Here is a 16,848-nt window from a genome sequence, read left to right on the forward strand (position 1 = left end):
TTCAGCAACATAGATTAAAACCTTAAATGATAATATTCCCTTCAAGCCAGCGGTTCTACTTCTAAGAATTTAACCTAATAAATAATAACAAATGCACACAAAGATTTAAGTACATGCATGTTCATTTTATCATTTGCAGTATTCCAAAGTAGTCAACAATTTACAAGCTCAATGATAGAAAATGGAGAAGTACTCTCCATACAATGCTAACTGGCAAAAAGGACACATAGAATAACATGGATCTAATCATATAAATAGAATGTATGTAGATTGTGAGTCTCTGGAAATTATTCCTGTTTGATTTATTCTTCTTTACAGATATATGTATTCTATAATTGACATGAATTTTTTTATTTTAATAAATTGTATTAAATTATGATATATTGATTTTAAGATTCAAGAAATACATAAAGAAATATAAACTTACTAAATGCTCTCTTTCACCCCACTCTCCTATCTCCATTTTCCAGAAGTTTATCAGAGTTTCTTGTGTATACTTTCAAAGACAACTGTCTTTGGATATGAACACATATCTCTGGAAACATCACATAGATACGTGTTCATATGTACAGTATGTGTATACATATATATCATACTAAGATAGTAACATAAGCTTCCTGTGTGCCAGGGAAGTTTCTGGTTTGGGGAACATGATGATTCACTTATGATGATCCCAGCCAGTGGTTTATGTGAACATAAATGCAGACAATTCTGAGAGGCACTAAAATAAAGGTAGAAAGTTAGAGTCAGGAACTTAAAGTTGGATTTGATCCTTTTTCTCATCAGTGTAGATTTTGGGTTTTTTTTAATTCTTTTTTTTAGGTTCAGGGTATGTATGTGCAGGTTTGTTAGATGGGCGTATTATTATGTGATGCTGAGGTTTGGGCTTCTAATGAGAACATGATCTTTTCTAATGATGAAGTATGAGGTTGGAGGTTGGAGGTATAGAAGGGCTTCCTGGAGGAGCTAGCCCTTGATATGGACACCAAAAAAGGAGATAGACTCTCCAGGACATATTAATCTCAGGTGGAATAGAGAAAGGCTATTTTTGACAGATGGAGGAGGCTAAGTTAGGGAAGTTGAGAACAAGATCAGGCCTGCTGGGCCCAGAAATTATAGAAAATGTGAGTGAAAGCTAAGACAGGGGAGGCTGTTTCATGGCATGTCATAGGGGATCTCGACATGTGATGTGCATTCTGGATACCTGTCTTTTGGTGGTAGGAGGTCTTTGTGGTTTTGAGCAGGATGGTGCTGCTGCTGACAGAGACAAGGACAGATCGAAGAGGGCGAACAGAAGGCAGGGAGGTAAGTCAGCCAGCTTAATTATTAAAGAGACAAGGAAGGCCAGAACTAGGGTATTTTTAGTGTAAAGGGGGAAAGGGAGAGCAATTCAGAGAGATCATGGAGTGGAGGGCAATACAGCAGGTTAGAAAGCTAAGCTGTGCCTGGGGCATCTGGTTCCCAGGGGAGATGGTCAGGAAGGATGGAAATGATAAGAAAGAGGGCTTCCCCCTTCTTGCATTTCAAACATATGTTCAATGTAATTCAAACTTTTTCAAAGACTTCTTGTGGCTTTTTAACTTCCTGTGTCAGGTTCTCCATAGTCACCCAAGTCAAAGCCTAAAGAAACCAAAGAACACTTATAGGAGAGGTTGAAAACTGGTGCCTGGAGTCACCTCCAGTCACCTCCAGCTTAGGAGCATGGAATCCTTACTAGAAAGATGTAGGACTTGCTGGAAAAGCAATAGGCGTATCAACAGGTCAAGTGCTCTTCACCCTGCCAAAGAAAGAAGGGCTGACAGTGAAACCCACATAGGTCATTTCAAGGGCCCATATTTCCTGAGTCTTTAGCCTGCACAGGGTTCCACCTGCCCCTTCTGATCTTTGTATTTTGCCTGGACTCTCCTGTGGTGGTGGTCACAGCTGAAGGGGTGAATAGTACTATGTTTTGATCTTGGTAACACAGTAATTAGTTATTTTTTGAATGACCTGTTGCCATAGTGATTAATAAGCAAAAGCTCTAATCCTAGCCTGCCAGTGAGTTCACACATGTGAGGCACATAGAATAGGGTGGCACAGAGAAAGCATACCATCTATATTGGCTATGGTATGTATTCATATTAATGAAAACATCACACTTCAGTTCTAAAAATGTCTGTTTCGGCTTCTCTAACCCTCCAACCTAGACTCAGTCCTGTATTTGCCTTGAAAAAGTAGGTAAGCATGAAATGACTCTTGCTGTCATAAACTTGGGATCCCCTGCACCCACTGTGGGTCTATCTGTGGCCACTCCAGCCATGATTGTGAGGTCTGGGTGACTGGGCTTTGACTCAGGCCTGCTTTGCACTCAGCCAGGCACCTTTTTTAGAACTGAAGCCCTATTCTGACCTCCAGTCCACTTGGCTTGGGCCCCGACACCTGTCTGGCCTTAAGAACCTCTCCACACACACTGATGCCATTCCCCAAACCAGGCAGCCTGCTCTGAGCCTGTCCTGGCTTGACTGCCACTCCTAGAAGAATTTCTGCTGTCGTCCTCTTCTGCCCCAGTTCAGACCCCTTTATATTTTATTTCTGGACTGAGTCAAGTCATAGTCACCATGCTTTTTTCTCATTATTTAATACAAGCCTTGTCCCATCCTGACTGCCTCCCTTTCCAGGGGGCAGATGTTTGAATTCTCAGCCTGAACCCATTCAAAGCATGAGATGAGGGATCTTAGAAATCCAAAGTCCCCATTCTATGGATGAGAAACAGTGGCTCAGATACAGGAAGTACATTCCTCCATCTTACACTCTGATTGTAGGACAGATACAAGGTAAAATCCCAGCCCCTGGGAAACATTTGTCTTGGAATATTATTACAATTGCAAAAGGCTATGGCTTGTTTCCTCCACTTGTCCTCAGGCAACCTCCAAGGGAATTTCTTTCTGAGACTATACTTAGCAGGTAATTCCTTCTTACAAAATAGTCAAGTCCTCAGATTTATAAACCCATTCTCTCCTTCCGGCATTCAGGAGTTGTCAGGATATTTTGGTCTGTCAGTAACCTGTGGTGGCTGAAACAGAGAAAGATATATCATTGGAATCCTTGAAGCAGAAAAAACATCAAATGTTTCCCCCGTGTCCTGTGAGTTGGCAAAACCATAGGTGTAGAACCAAGTATCCACGCGATTATTTCAATTTCCCACATCTTCTGGACTTTGCCACAGAGCCTAAATTGATGCACTGAGATATCTGACACATTCATAGAAGTCTCCCTGGCCACTTCCAGTGAACCAAGCAAACACATAGAAAGTCTGACCTAGCAGGTTTGTAGTCCACTGGGACTTGGGGGTCCTCCTATTCCCAGCATGCTGCTGAGACTATTGGAATTATGTTTCCAGTCTTTGGCATTTCCATGCATGAACAGATTCTAAATTAAGCCAAAATCAAGTGCTAGAGGACTAAGTCCTGTACTTGCAATAATTTTGAATTCCATCCCCTCATCTATTGACACATGCTTTCCAATAAATCATATAACCCAGATTGCAGGGTCCAGCTCTTAAAATTTTAAAAATAAACAAAAACAAAAATGGAAAAATTTGTTTTGCTTTATCCACATAATTTAATCATCTAGTTAAAAGACCAAGTATACAAAGGTGCTTTAGGAGTTGTAAAAATGTAACAAAACCATTCCACTTTCTTTCTAATATGCAATGCAAATCTTTCAAGGGTATCAGAAAACAGACAACGTAAAATGAGGATCAGCTGTTGGCATACACAGTCTCAAATGTTGCTTCCTCGTCTGTAAAATGGGAGCAAGAGCAGTGCCACTTCGTAAGGATGTTTTAATATTTAGAACATAATGACAGGCATATGATGACAGTTTTCAACTCGAGTCATGTTTTTAAATGAGATCCAGAACATTCCCTGCTGCTCCAGCTGATCTTGGGAGGCATTCCAGCCTCTTTACTGCTCTCCTGAAATGGCATGGCAAGGTTCTTCCCTGGATTCGGTAGTGTTTTAAAGAAAACTTTCAAAGGTTCCCAAGAGGCTTTTCTAAAGGTGTTAGGGCAACTGAAGGGAATGAACAGGCAAGAAATAAGCAGCCATGGCATTTAACAAGATGAGGGTGGCTTCTCACCTTCAGCTCAATTCATGTAGCCTGGGAGCCCCTTTCCAGTTCCCATCACACCTTCCCATCAGGGACGCCATCTCAAAACCCTGAAATGATGCTCTCCTCCAAAGGCATCAAGTCTCCTCAAGGTCTAAAATCAAAGTGGAAGGACTAGGAGGCCCCTTGCCAAGCCTTCTAAGATCATATTTTCTGGCTGAGTATGGCCTCCTCCCCAGACATTTAACACTGGGTGTGCCTCTCTCTTTCAGGGAATGCTGGGCCCACCCACAGGGATATAGATTTACCACAGAGGCAAAATGAACAATGATCAATGATCTGCAGCACGGAACATAGACACAAACAATGGAAGAGTGGGGAAAAAATTGTTTCCCTAGAGAAGCACTCTATCTATGCAAATAGCTAGGATCAGTATCCTTCTACTTATGTATTTTTTATTTTCTCTGCAAGAGACAAAGTGGCAGAAAATGCCTCCAAAGAAAGAAATCCTAAGCCTCCACAAAAAAGATAAAAGGGAAGGAAGGATGTTGGAATGCAAAAGCTGGGAAAAGAGGTTGGCTCTTCAATTTGGGAGTAAACTCTACTCATGGCCCTTAAGAGAGGATGTCCTGTCAGTGAGAAAGAGGAGTCTCTGGGAAGACAGAGGCATGGGAGAAAGATCATTCCAAAATGTGTCAGAATTTCCTCTAACTTCATCTCTCCCTAGCCAGCCTGCCTCCCAGTATATGCATATATGTATATATATGTCTATCTGTCTTTACAGCTAAGGCAAGATGAAGGGAGAAAAGTGCTCCTGCCATGGGACTTTAACCAGCATCCTCGCATAGCATTCATAATAATAATCCCATCACTCATCAAAGGTGCTCTGCAGGCCAGGCCTCGCCGGGCCCGGGCAACTCTCTGATCCCGCCGCCAGCTCAGGCTATAATTGCAAACACCCTGCCCCCGGGAAGTGTCAGGTTATGTGAAGACACTTGGGCTTTGCTGGTGTCTGTAAAATGCAAGTTCAAGGGGACTTTTTAACATCAGAAGCAAAAATATGAGAGTCAAGAGACAGGTCCCTTGTGCCCTGTAGAAGATCAGAGTAGAGATAAGAAGTAGGAGGCAATTGCTCTGAAGGTGGGGAAAATAATTTGAAAGCAGCTGAACAGACACAAGGTAATTACCGCCCAGACACAGCACAGGCAAAGAGGCCTTTGCTTTCAGGGAAACAAGTGAACAGACCAAGCCAGGAGGAGAGACCTGGCTCTTGTGAGATGGGTGAATGTCAGTGTTTACTCCCTGACAGGAAGGCAGGGAGAGAGAGAAAACGGCCCCCAAAATGCCCTCTCATACTTAACAATTTTGTGAACCAAGTTAGGTATGGGTTTTTCTCAACTTTCGATTCAGTTTTGGAAGTGTGTGTATGTGTGCATGTGTGAGTGAGTGTGTGTGTGTTTGTGTGTGTGTGTGATGAGTTAGAAAGGACATGAAAACATGAAGGAAAAGTGTACAAGAAAGAGACATCAAAAATGCTACCTCCTATCTGATTCTAACTTTATGACATTCTGGAAAAGGTAAAACTATGAAAACAGTAAAAATATCAGCTGTTGCCAAGGGTTCAGGGACAGAGAGGGAAGGATGAATGGGTGGAGCTCAGAGAATTTTTCGAACAGTGAAACTCTTCTGCATGATACTATAATGCAGAGTACACGTCATTATACATTGTTCAAAAACCTAGAATGTACAACACAGAGTGAGCCCTAATGTAAAGTATGGGCTTCAATTAATAATGATATACTATTATTGATATATTATTGATATATTATTAACGATATATAATATCTTTAATAATAATGATATTATTATTATATTGGCTCATCAGGCCAGGCACAGCGACTCATGCCTGTGATCCCAGCACTTTGGGAGGCCGAGGTGGGTGGATCATTGAAGTCAGAAGTCTGAGACCAGCCTGGCCAACATGGTGAAACCCCATCTCTGCTAAAAATATAAAAATAACTGGGTGTGGTGGTGCACACCTGTAAACCCAGCTACTCAGGAGGCTGAGGCAGGAGAATCACTTTAACCCAGGAGGCAGAGGTTCTAGTGAGCCAAGATTAGGCCACTGCACTCCAGCCTGGGCAACAGAGCAAAACTGTGTCTAACATATATGTGTATATAGATATATATACTCATTAATTGAAACAAAAGTACCTCTCTAATGAGGCTGTTGAAAATGGGGTACTGTGTGTGGCAGGGAAAAGGGGTCTTTATTTTCCACTCAAATTTTCTATAAACTTAAAACTGCTCTAAAAAGAGTCTACTAATTTAAATAAAAAAGAGAGAGAGAAGAGATGTATGTGTGAATGTGGGGTTAAACATTTAGATATCCCCTCATCATCCCAATAAAAGGTTGACAGTTTAAAACAGCCTCAGAGTAAAAATCTAGAAGTACCTGGAATCCAACTTGGGTGTAGTTTAATTTCGTCAAAATCCAGGAAAACAGTTAAAATGATCCTACCCCAGCAAAGAAACAAAGAAGGCTGTTCCCTGTGCGGCGCAGTGGTAGTGCTTCCCGGACTCTGATGGAGGGCTGCTTTCATGTTAGTGTCGTTTGTTTGTTTTCATTCCATTCTGTTACCTACTGATACGTTTATAACTAAAATCGAAATGAGTCACAAGAAGAGAATGACAGTGCACTTGGATATTAAATTCTTGTGAGGTCTTACAAAGGCTCGTTCTCATAGCACTGCATCGAAAGAGAGTCACTCTACTGAAGACCCTGGCACTGTCCAAACCCAACAGTTAGCAAAGAAAGAAACACAGCGAAGGAATGCGATATTGCCCAGGAATGTTTCTTGAAAAACAAGGGCATCATCTCTTGTATGAACAATTGTGCTGTTCCCTCGCCTTGCTGTCTTCCGGTGTATTCTCACAGCCATCAGAGACATCATTCTAAAACACAAATGTAACTGTGCCACTTTTTTACCTGACACCAGACAGTTTTTCAGATATCTCTGGATGATCTGGGCATTGCTTAGCACTTTCTTCATAGCAAACTGGCCCCTACTTACTTCAGTATTGGGTGCCCCAAGGAAGGTGCCAACTGGGTTTCTCAAGCTAAGCAAGAAGACTGGAGTTTGACCCAAGTAATACCAAGGATTAGCACAGTAGTCCACTAACATGTACTACCAGATGTGAGCAGGTAAGTCAAATTTTAAATCACTGAGTCAAGAGTACTCACTTACCGAATTCTCTTGGTCGGGTGGGGATGGTGATCTTAGAATGTTCACCAAAAGACTTTCACTTGTGAAAGAAAGGCATTCCAGGTAGAGACATCCTCAAGAGAACCTATGCATTTCAGTTAGGGAAGAGCCTCACATCTCCTTTTAGTAAAGGGAGTGGCAATAATTACTAATTACTACAGAAATCCTCAAAGTTTGCATTCGCTAAGTTCCTGGCATGAAGACGTCCTCTACTTGCCTCAAATTGGCATATTTGGAATACACTTTAATTCTAAGAACTTGCCAGAGACTGGGGATAATCTATGGAGGAAAGAGAAGTCAAATGTTCTGAGTTTCAATGTTCACATCAGTCCAATGGTGTGGGCTTTCTCCTATTTCACAGATGAGGAGACTGAGACTGAGAGAGGACAGTGATCACAGACAGTCACACTGAGTAAGCAGCATAACTGAGTTTCAAACTGAGGTCTACATGCCACTAAAAGCTGTGCATTTGGTACAATGTTTATGCATGTAAATGTGTATGGAAGCTGGTTGTTGAGAGGAGAGTAAAAGGCAAAGACCGACACATTTTAATCTTGTGTTGGCAAATATATGTATTAAAATTGAACTACTTAATAAAAATTTACCTTTACAGAGTGTTTATTGTGTCAAACACTAAGTGTTTTGTAGGTATCATCCACTTAATTCCTACAGTAACTCAGTAAGCTTGATGTGGCAGATTGTATTACATTATTGTTCCCAACTATTCACTCTCCTCCCTGTAAAATTTCATGCACTCCTGCTCATTGTTGTATGACTTATAGTATTGCCCTGTAGGCAGAATATACTTTCCTACCCTAATGACCAGATGGGCCATGTGACTTGCTTGGGCCAATGACATGAGAACAGATGTGCTGCTTGCAATGTCTTAAGAGAAACTCTCAGAGGCTTGCAAGTCTCTCAGCTCATAGCCTGGGTCTTCGGATAAGAAATCGCATGAGCAGCAGCATAGCAGTCGACCTGCAGCTGAGTGACAAATGTAAGTTGTAAGTCAATGAGATCTTGGGGGTGTTTGTTACTGCAGCCAAGCTGAAGGATACAAATGAGGTATTTTACAAATGACTGGCTGAAGCTGGGGGAGACATCTTTCCCTAGCTCATACCACTTATAAGTGGTGAAGTCTGGATTTAGAGCCATTTCTACTTGACTTAAACGTCTGTGCCATTTTAGTTAGAATTTAAAACCTTCTGCAAAACCCAGATTGTTTAAAGTAGATCACATGAGGCCACTTCCCAGACAGGAAATAAAGACGACGACTCTGGAGTCTCAGCATGTTCCACATTTCCTGTGGCTTCTCCAACCTTCCAAGCCCTGACAGATTTCAGTGGATTCCAGCTTGAAGCATCCATTTTGTTACCTTAATGATTTCTTAAAAGAAAATAAAATCTCTGACCCTACCATCTATTCCAAGCATTCTGCAACAACCTAATAATTGGGCTCCCTCCCCCAGTTGTCCCCATTATAGACTTATCCACCTGGCTTAAAACCTTTTGGTGGCTTCCACTGCTTTCGAAATAAAATCCTAAATGGCCTGTCTCTTGCCAGCCTCCCCTAATACATCTTATAGTGTGCCGTTCCCTGCTTATTATGTGCCAGACATAATGACACCCTTTTAGTCACCAAATGGGCCAAGCTGTTTTTCCCCAGCTCATAGCCTTTCCATGTGGGATTCTTTCTGTCTTCAGCACCCTTCCATCTCATCTCTACAGCCTCAACTCAAATGTCAGAAACTGTATTGTATGAAGTGTTTCCCAAATCCTTTTCCATATCCTTCATCTGGCTCACCCAGGAAATGTACTTTCTGGCTTGCTCGAAATTAGATTTTATCATGTGACTAATTCTGAGCTACTGAAATGTAAGTGGAAGTGAGGTGTATCCAGCCATCCAAGTTACACCATCCTCCAGCCCCCTCTTCCTCTACCTCCGATCCTGGCCATACCACTTACTTTCATCTCTGTCATGCCACTATCTTTGCTTCACTTATGATATTTGTCACCATCTGGAATTACCTTCTTAATTCATTACTACCATATCATTTTCCATGTCCCATGCAGGCTTGAAGCTCAAAGAAGGCAGGGCCTTTATTCATCTGTTCAGTTACATCACAGTCCCCATCACAGTGGCTACACATAATAGACACTCAGTATTTCTGAAGTACATAAATATATGAGGAGATAAATGAATACAGCTCTTGTAAAAATGAGTTAATTTATGTAATTAGTATAGCATCTGATAGAAAGTAAGCTCTCAGCAAATGTATCTAATAATGGACATGAAGAATTGAAACAAAGGGTCTTTCCTTTTATTTCTGTGCTATGGAAAAGAAGGAACAGAGATGAGGTTATGACTTGGGACCAAAGGTCTATAAGACGCAGTATCAGTCTTGAATATAGAGATGGGCTGGGAGAACAGTCACTGGGGTGTAGGCAGTGAGAGTGGACTCAGCTTCACAAGTCAGAACTTCTCTTCATAACAGCAACATGATGTGAATTATTAGTAAGGGTCTCATATGCCAGGGCCAGGATATGATATACCTTCTGCATCCACATCACAGAGCCTCTTATAAGAATTGTTCCATACGTTTGGTATAAATTTATTGGGCTTAGACTATGTGCAAAATTTTGGCTGGATTCTGTGATTAAAAGATAAATAAACTACCACCCCTCCCCACAACAAACCAGAGTGAGAAACAGACACGGAAACAAATAATTAAAACCAAAATATGACTAGTAGTATGATAGCATGATGGGCAAGAGGATACTGGAGTCGAGAAAAAAAGAGTGCCTCTGTCTGTGGAGTCAAGAAGGCTCTAAGAGGCGACTTCACAGATGGACCTTAAAAAACAGGTGTAAGTTTCCCAAGAAGACGTAGTGGGAAGGGCATTCTAGAATGAGGGAATGGTATATGTAGAGTGCGGAGTCATGGCACAGCCTTCACAAATCTTGGAAAGGGTGGGAAGTTCTGGTGGTTTAAGTATAAGGTAAGTACATCTCACACGTACTGGAATGTGTGGTTTTGCTTTTGCTTTCTCCACTTGAAAGATATGTGGGAAATAGACACAATAAAACTTATGCATAGGAAAAAATTAATCTATTGGTGAAAAATCAAAGATTTACTGATTGTTTTTGAATATACTGTGTTGTTGTAGTGTGTTTGTTCCTTCAAGCTAATCATAGGGATAATTTCTGGCATCCAAACTGTTTCAGGTTCTTTCTTAAATGTATTGCTCAGGCAACGTTCTACTTGCAAAACTGAAAACTCAAAGTCAGAAAAGAATGACCCAGAATACCAACAGCCTAATAACCACGTGTTCATATTCCCATGTTCCTTTGAGGCTTCAGTGTGACTGGCCCATCCATTTCCCAGGAGACTTAATGAATGAAAACAGGACTTGACTGCATTTGAACTATGGCAGAACACTGCAGGGGCTCCTGAAGGGTATGTATAGAATACCTGTCCCTGGAGAACATAATCTAGAACATAAACTAGAACATAAACTAGAAAGAGAGCTGGCCATTGTCCACTCTTGAAGGTGTAGATTTCCAGGATAAGGAGAATCAGTATGCATCTCTAGTTCATGGATTTTTTAATCTTGGATCCAGACATATAGGACCCTCCTAGTCGGCTGTGGGTGGAGTAGGGGGTGTCCATGGAAAGTGTTTTGGAATCCAGGAGTCACTTGAAATAGTATGCCAAAGTATTTTGTAAGTCTACATGTGCGTTTTCCAGGGAAATGGTCCTTTCTTTTTTGGAGAGCTTGAGTACGATTTAAGTTTGAAGGTTTCTCTAGTTGTTTTCTTTCTATTCACCAGATCACATTGAATCAACATGTTTCCAACTTATTGTTCTGAAGCCTGGGAACTGAACAAGCCTGACTCCCAGTTCTTGGCAAAGAATAGAGCTTTTTCCTAGGCGGTCTTTCAGAAAATCCTGCTATTTCTCCTTCCAAAATACATCTCAAATTTGTCATGTGTCTCCATCTCCATCACCAAGCCCCTGGCCACCAAGCCTCCCCGTCATCTCTCACCAGAAGAAATGCCAAAGACTTCGAGGAGGCCTCTTTTGTTTACCCTTTCCTTACTGCAACCTAATTTTCACAGAGCATCTTGAGTGATACTTTTTAAAATGAACATTATGTCACCACCACACTGAAAATTCTCCAGCAGTTTTTCATGTTGCCTTCAATGTAATCCAAGTTTCTTAGTATCCAAGGGCCCTAAAGCCCTACATGACCAATTTTCTTTGCACTTTTACAACCTCAGTTGATGCCACCTTCCCTTTTGCTCACTAGAATCCAACTAAGCTGGACTTACTTCTGCTCCTGACCTTGCCCAGTTATTTCACACCTCCAGACCCACATCCATGGAGTTCCACCTTCTGGAATGTTCTTCTCCTTTCTTCACATGAATAGCTTCTTGCCATCACTTAGGTAAGTCTCAACTTAGTATGGCAATACCTGTGTGGCAATACCTGTCATGTTGTAGGCTGAATGATTGGATAAATATGGTAATGGATGAATGAATGAATGAATAAAAGAAAGAAAAAATTAAAAAGAAGGCCTTGTAAGTAGTCCTCAGGCTCTATCTTTCTGTATAGAACTAATGCCAACCCCCGAGGGGTGCTAGGCTATCAGATATGCTGGGATGGCAATGGTGGTCAATGGGGATATGAACTGGAAAGAGTTGAGAAGGGCATGCTGAGGACAATTAAAGGTTGCTTATTAGAGGGTGTGGCCTGTAGTCCAAACCATGCTCTTCTCAAGGGCTTGATGTGCCTAAGTTTAATTTGAGGTAACATCTGTATCTTAGACTGTAGTAAGGGAGGCAGGGGAGGGGAGGAGGATTTTCAAACTGAATATAGCACACTAAGGGGCTCAAGAAATATTTGGAAGGCCTTCAGGAACCTTTCCTTGATCAAGGAAATCTGAGAGTGGTATTAGATGAGCAAGAGAAGAGTTGGGATGAAGGTGAGAGGTGATGATGATCTGATATTCAACCAAGGCTCACAACAAATGGCTCAGGGACAGGTGGGACAGAAGGTCACCTTGTCCTCTTTCTCTAGCTAGGCTGACAAACCATCACACCTCCAGTAAAACTCACAAGCATTGATACTCTTAATTTCTTACCCTCTTTTTCCCCATTCCTATCAATGCCTGGCTCAAATCTCCAATTTTGTCTGCCTCCCATTCCTGCCCCTACTTGTAAAGCTGAAGTTTGCTTATGCTGGATCCCAGCGTCCTTATCTACCTCTAGCCTAGTATGTTCTGACCTTTGGTTCTCCCTTTTGAGATACTTTTTAGGAGGGTCCCTTAACCCAAACTCTTTCTCTAGGAATCAAATAATCTTTGTCCTGTGATTTGTACTCTAGTCAGGTCTGCTCAGGTCTGAGAGGGGGAATTTGAGGGCCAGTTCCTGTTAACTTTTATAATTTTGTCTTTAGGGAGGGAGTATAGCTTATTAGTTAAAACCATGGTCTCTTTTTTTAAAAATTACTTTAAGTTCTGGGGTACACGTGCAGATCTTGAAGGATTGTTACATAGGTATACATATACCATGGTGGTTTGCTGCCTCCATTCCCCTGTCACCTACATTAGGTATTTCTCCTGTTATTCCTCCCCAATCTCCCCACCCCCTGCTATCCCTTCCCTAGCCCCCGACCCCACAACAGATCCCAGTGTGTGATGTTCCCCTCCCTGTGTCCATGTGTTCTCATTGTACAACACCCATCTATGAGTGAGAACATGCAGTGTTTGCTTTTCTGTTCTTGTGTCAGTTTTCTGAGAATGATGGTTTCCAGATTCACCCATGTCCCTGCAAAGGACATGAACTCATCCTTTTTTTTATTCCATGGTGTATATGTGCCACATTTTGTTTATCTAGTCTATCTTTGATGGACATTTGGGTTGGTTCCACATCTTTGCTATTGTAAACTGCTGCAATGAACATACATGTCTTGTGTCTTTATAATAAATCTATTTATAATCCTTTGGGTATATACCCAGTAATGGGATTGCTGGGTCAAATGGTATTTCTATTTCTAGATCCTTGAGGAATCGCCACACTGTCTTCCACAGTGGTTGAACTAATTTACACTCCCACCAACAGTGTAAAAGCATTCCTATTTCTCCACATCCTCTCCAGCATCTATTGTCTCCAGATTTTTTAATGATTGCCATTCCAACTGGCATGAGATGGTATCTCAGTGTGAAAACCGTGGTCTCCTAACTCATGGGTCATGCTACTAGTTCAAACCTCAGCAATGCCACTTAAGTGCAACTTCAATCAAAGTGACTTCTCCTTTCTGAATCCCAGTGTCCTTATCTATTAAGTAGGTACCAAATAGTCCCTTCCTCCTAAGGTTACTATGAAGATTAAGTAAGATGATGCAACCGATCTTCCACTCGGCCCCTTGAAATTTTTAAAAGCTCAAGCTGATTTCCAGCTTGCATAACCTGCATCAATATGCCTGAATGTGTGTGTGTTTGTCTGTTTTAAAATTTTGAGTCACAAATGCAGAAAATCCTGTTGCCTCTCTTTCTCTCTGTGTGTGTGCGCGTGCATGTGTGCACATGCAAACACACAGAAAACCAAAAAGGCAAAAGAGTTACATCAGCTAAGAGCAGGGTCCAACCAGTGACCATGGTACAGGTTGTATAAATACCCCAACTCCCTCACACATCAGGTGGGATAATTCCAAAGCATGTGTATTGCACAGTATTCCACAACTTCCTCAGAGAAATTAGTTTTAATCATCACTACAATAGCTGGCTTGATACCAAACTCATTACTGCTGCTTTCATTTCCTTGTATAATTTCCCCACTTCCACAAGTGTGTTAGACATCCCAAATAAACTACTTGAGCCGTAATCTTGGCCTTAGGATCTATTTCTTGGAGAACACACCCTAAGACAAAATTCTCAGCATAGTTCCAGGTTCTTTGTAAACCTTCAGTATTCAATGACTGAGCTATTATTGTTATGGGAGAAACCTGACCTCATCTCAGTCAGAAAGACCTCACTATGCCACCCAAACACCAACAAAAGGACCATGCTGTCCATCACAGGGAATAATCAGCCTAGGCCTGCCAGTAAATTGCAGTCCTGCCTGCATGTTTTACTAGCCAAGTTGCCTCCTTGTGCTGTGAGCCTGGAAACTACTGAGGGACACCACCAAAGTGTTCCTTTCTGGCACAACTCCTCAGCCCCCAGTGAAGTAGTCTGCAAGACTGGGGAATAAGCCTGTCTCTTCAGGTGGGGTGAGAAGCCTCCTTGCCCTGCCCAGAACAGGTCTGGCTGGTGAGTGCTCCATTGTTACAGATGCCAATCAAAGGCAAAGCTGGGGCACTTAGTCCAAAAATTGAATTAAGAACCTCAACTGGGCACAAGCAACACCCATAAATCTGCCTGTAGATCTTTTGCCTGTTACTCATTTTGCATCCTCTGAAGTCACTCTATAAAATTTATCTCCTGTAAGGAGAGTTCCAGGGGATTATCCCCACCAAAGACCTTTCAATTTTGCAGGCAGGTTTCAAAGTTCACAAACTGATTCCAGCCCAGCTGTCCTGGGAGTACACTCTTCATTCCCTTGGCCAGCCCTAAGGCTGTTTCCATGTTGAGCACCTGCAGACACAGGAACTACAGAATCACATAAGTTCCAGGCAAACTCCAGCCTCAGGTCTCCTGGATTTCCCTAGTGTTAGTGAAAACAGAGTCACAAAACTCTTTGAGCCAACTGGCTGGCTCTGGTCACTCTGAGCATTTTCAGCTATAAGGGCAAAAACATTTTCACAGAGTAAAGGCAAAGACTTAGGTGAAAAGAAAACTCTTCAATTCTTCTCTGTTCTAAAGGCATCTCAGCTTCAATTCTGGTAATAAAAACCTCCTGAAAGCAAAGACCTCTGACACTTCCCACTCACAGCCAGCTTCCAGATTCTCACCACTCCCTAAAGAACGTTCTTTGTCCATTTCTTTGTCTGCATATAGACTATCAGCATACGTTAAACAGGGATCATATTTGGCTCACATGAATTTAGTATCTACTGCATGTCCAGCAATGTGCTACCTGAAGTATCGCATAGTCACTAAGAGAGTAGGCTCTGGTGTCAGATTATCTCACTGCGAATCTGTGCTTTCTCTAACTCTGAACCCATAGAATTCAGTAGAAGGGATACTATATGACTTCTTCTAAGGCTCAATTATAAAAGGCCATGCAACTTCTGCCTGGTTCTCTGGGAACACTCACACTTGGTGTATTAGTCCATTTTCATAACACTACAAAGAAATACCCGAGACTGGGTTATTTATTTATTTATTGAGATGGAGTTTTGATCTTGTTGCCCAGGCTGGAGAGCAATGGCATGATCTCAGCTCGCCTCAACCTCCGTCTCCTGGCTTCAAGAGATTCTCCTGCCTCAGCCTCCCAAGTAGCTTGGATTACAGGCATGCACCACCACGCCCAGCTAATTTTGTATTTTTAGTAGAGCCAGAGTTTCTCCATGTTGGTCAGGCTGGTTTTAACTCCTGACCTCAGGTGAATTGCCTGCCTCACCCTCCCAAAGTGCTGGGATTACAGGCACGAGCCACCATGCCCAGGTGGAGACTGGGTAACTCATTTTAAAAAGTTCAATTGAATCACAGTTTTCCATGGCTGGGGAGGCCTCAGGAAACTTACAATGATGATGGAAGGCAAAGAGGAAGTAGGTACCCTCTTCACAAGGTGGCAGGAAAGAGATGGAGGGAGAGCAGGGAAAACTGCCTTATAAGACCATCAGATCGCATAAGAACTTACACAGTCTCACAATAACAGCATGGGGCAAACCATCCCCAGGATCCAATCACCTCCCACCAGCTCTCTCCCTTGACATGTGGAGATTACAATTTGAGATGAGATTTGGGTGGGGACACGGAGCCAAACCATGACACTTGGAGTCCTGGGCCACCATGTAAAAGGGCTGCCTATCCTGAATGACACTTGGAGTCCTGGGCCACCACGTAAGAGGGCTGCCTATCCTGAATGAGGAGTCCTGGGCCACCACGTAAGAGGGCTGCCTATCCTGAATGACACTTGGAGTCCTGGGCCACCGTGTAAGAGGGCTGCCTATCCTGAATGACACTTGGAGTCCTGGGCCACCACGTAAGAGGGCTGCCTATCCTGAATGACACTTGGAGTCCTGGGCCACCACGTAAGAGGGCTGCCTATCCTGAATGACACTTGGAGTCCTGGGCCACCGTGTAAGAGGGCTGCCTATCCTGAATGACACTTGGAGTCCTGGGCCACCGTGTAAGAGGGCTGCCTATCCTGAATGACACTTGGAGTCCTGGGCCACCACGTAAGAGGGCTGCCTATCCTGAATGACACTTGGAGTCCTGGGCCACCACGTAAGAGGGCTGCCTATCCTGAATGACACTTGGAGTCCTGGGCCACCGTGTAAGAGGGCTGCCTATCCTGAATGACACTTGGAGTCCTGGGCCACTGTG

At 42.6% G+C, this 16,848-nt stretch overlaps 1 long non-coding RNA gene across 3 annotated transcripts in view; it reads right to left on the bottom strand.

Moving 5' to 3' along the window:
- LOC105719131 (uncharacterized) overlaps positions 1-16,848 on the bottom strand; it is a 272,253-nt gene that overhangs the window by 6,201 nt on the left and 249,204 nt on the right. For all 3 annotated transcript variants that reach the window (XR_010344545.1, XR_010344544.1, XR_001107904.2), the window contains exons 2-3: positions 2,959-3,052; positions 1,715-1,777 (exon numbers count right to left, since the gene is read on the bottom strand). This is a non-coding gene — a long non-coding RNA (uncharacterized LOC105719131). The remainder of the gene's footprint in view (positions 1-1,714; positions 1,778-2,958; positions 3,053-16,848) is intronic.

This window comes from Aotus nancymaae, unplaced genomic scaffold, assembly GCF_030222135.1.
Source record: "Aotus nancymaae isolate 86718 unplaced genomic scaffold, 86718_ANA_hifiasm-v0.15.2.pri h1tg000029l, whole genome shotgun sequence".
NCBI lineage: Eukaryota > Metazoa > Chordata > Mammalia > Primates > Aotidae > Aotus > Aotus nancymaae.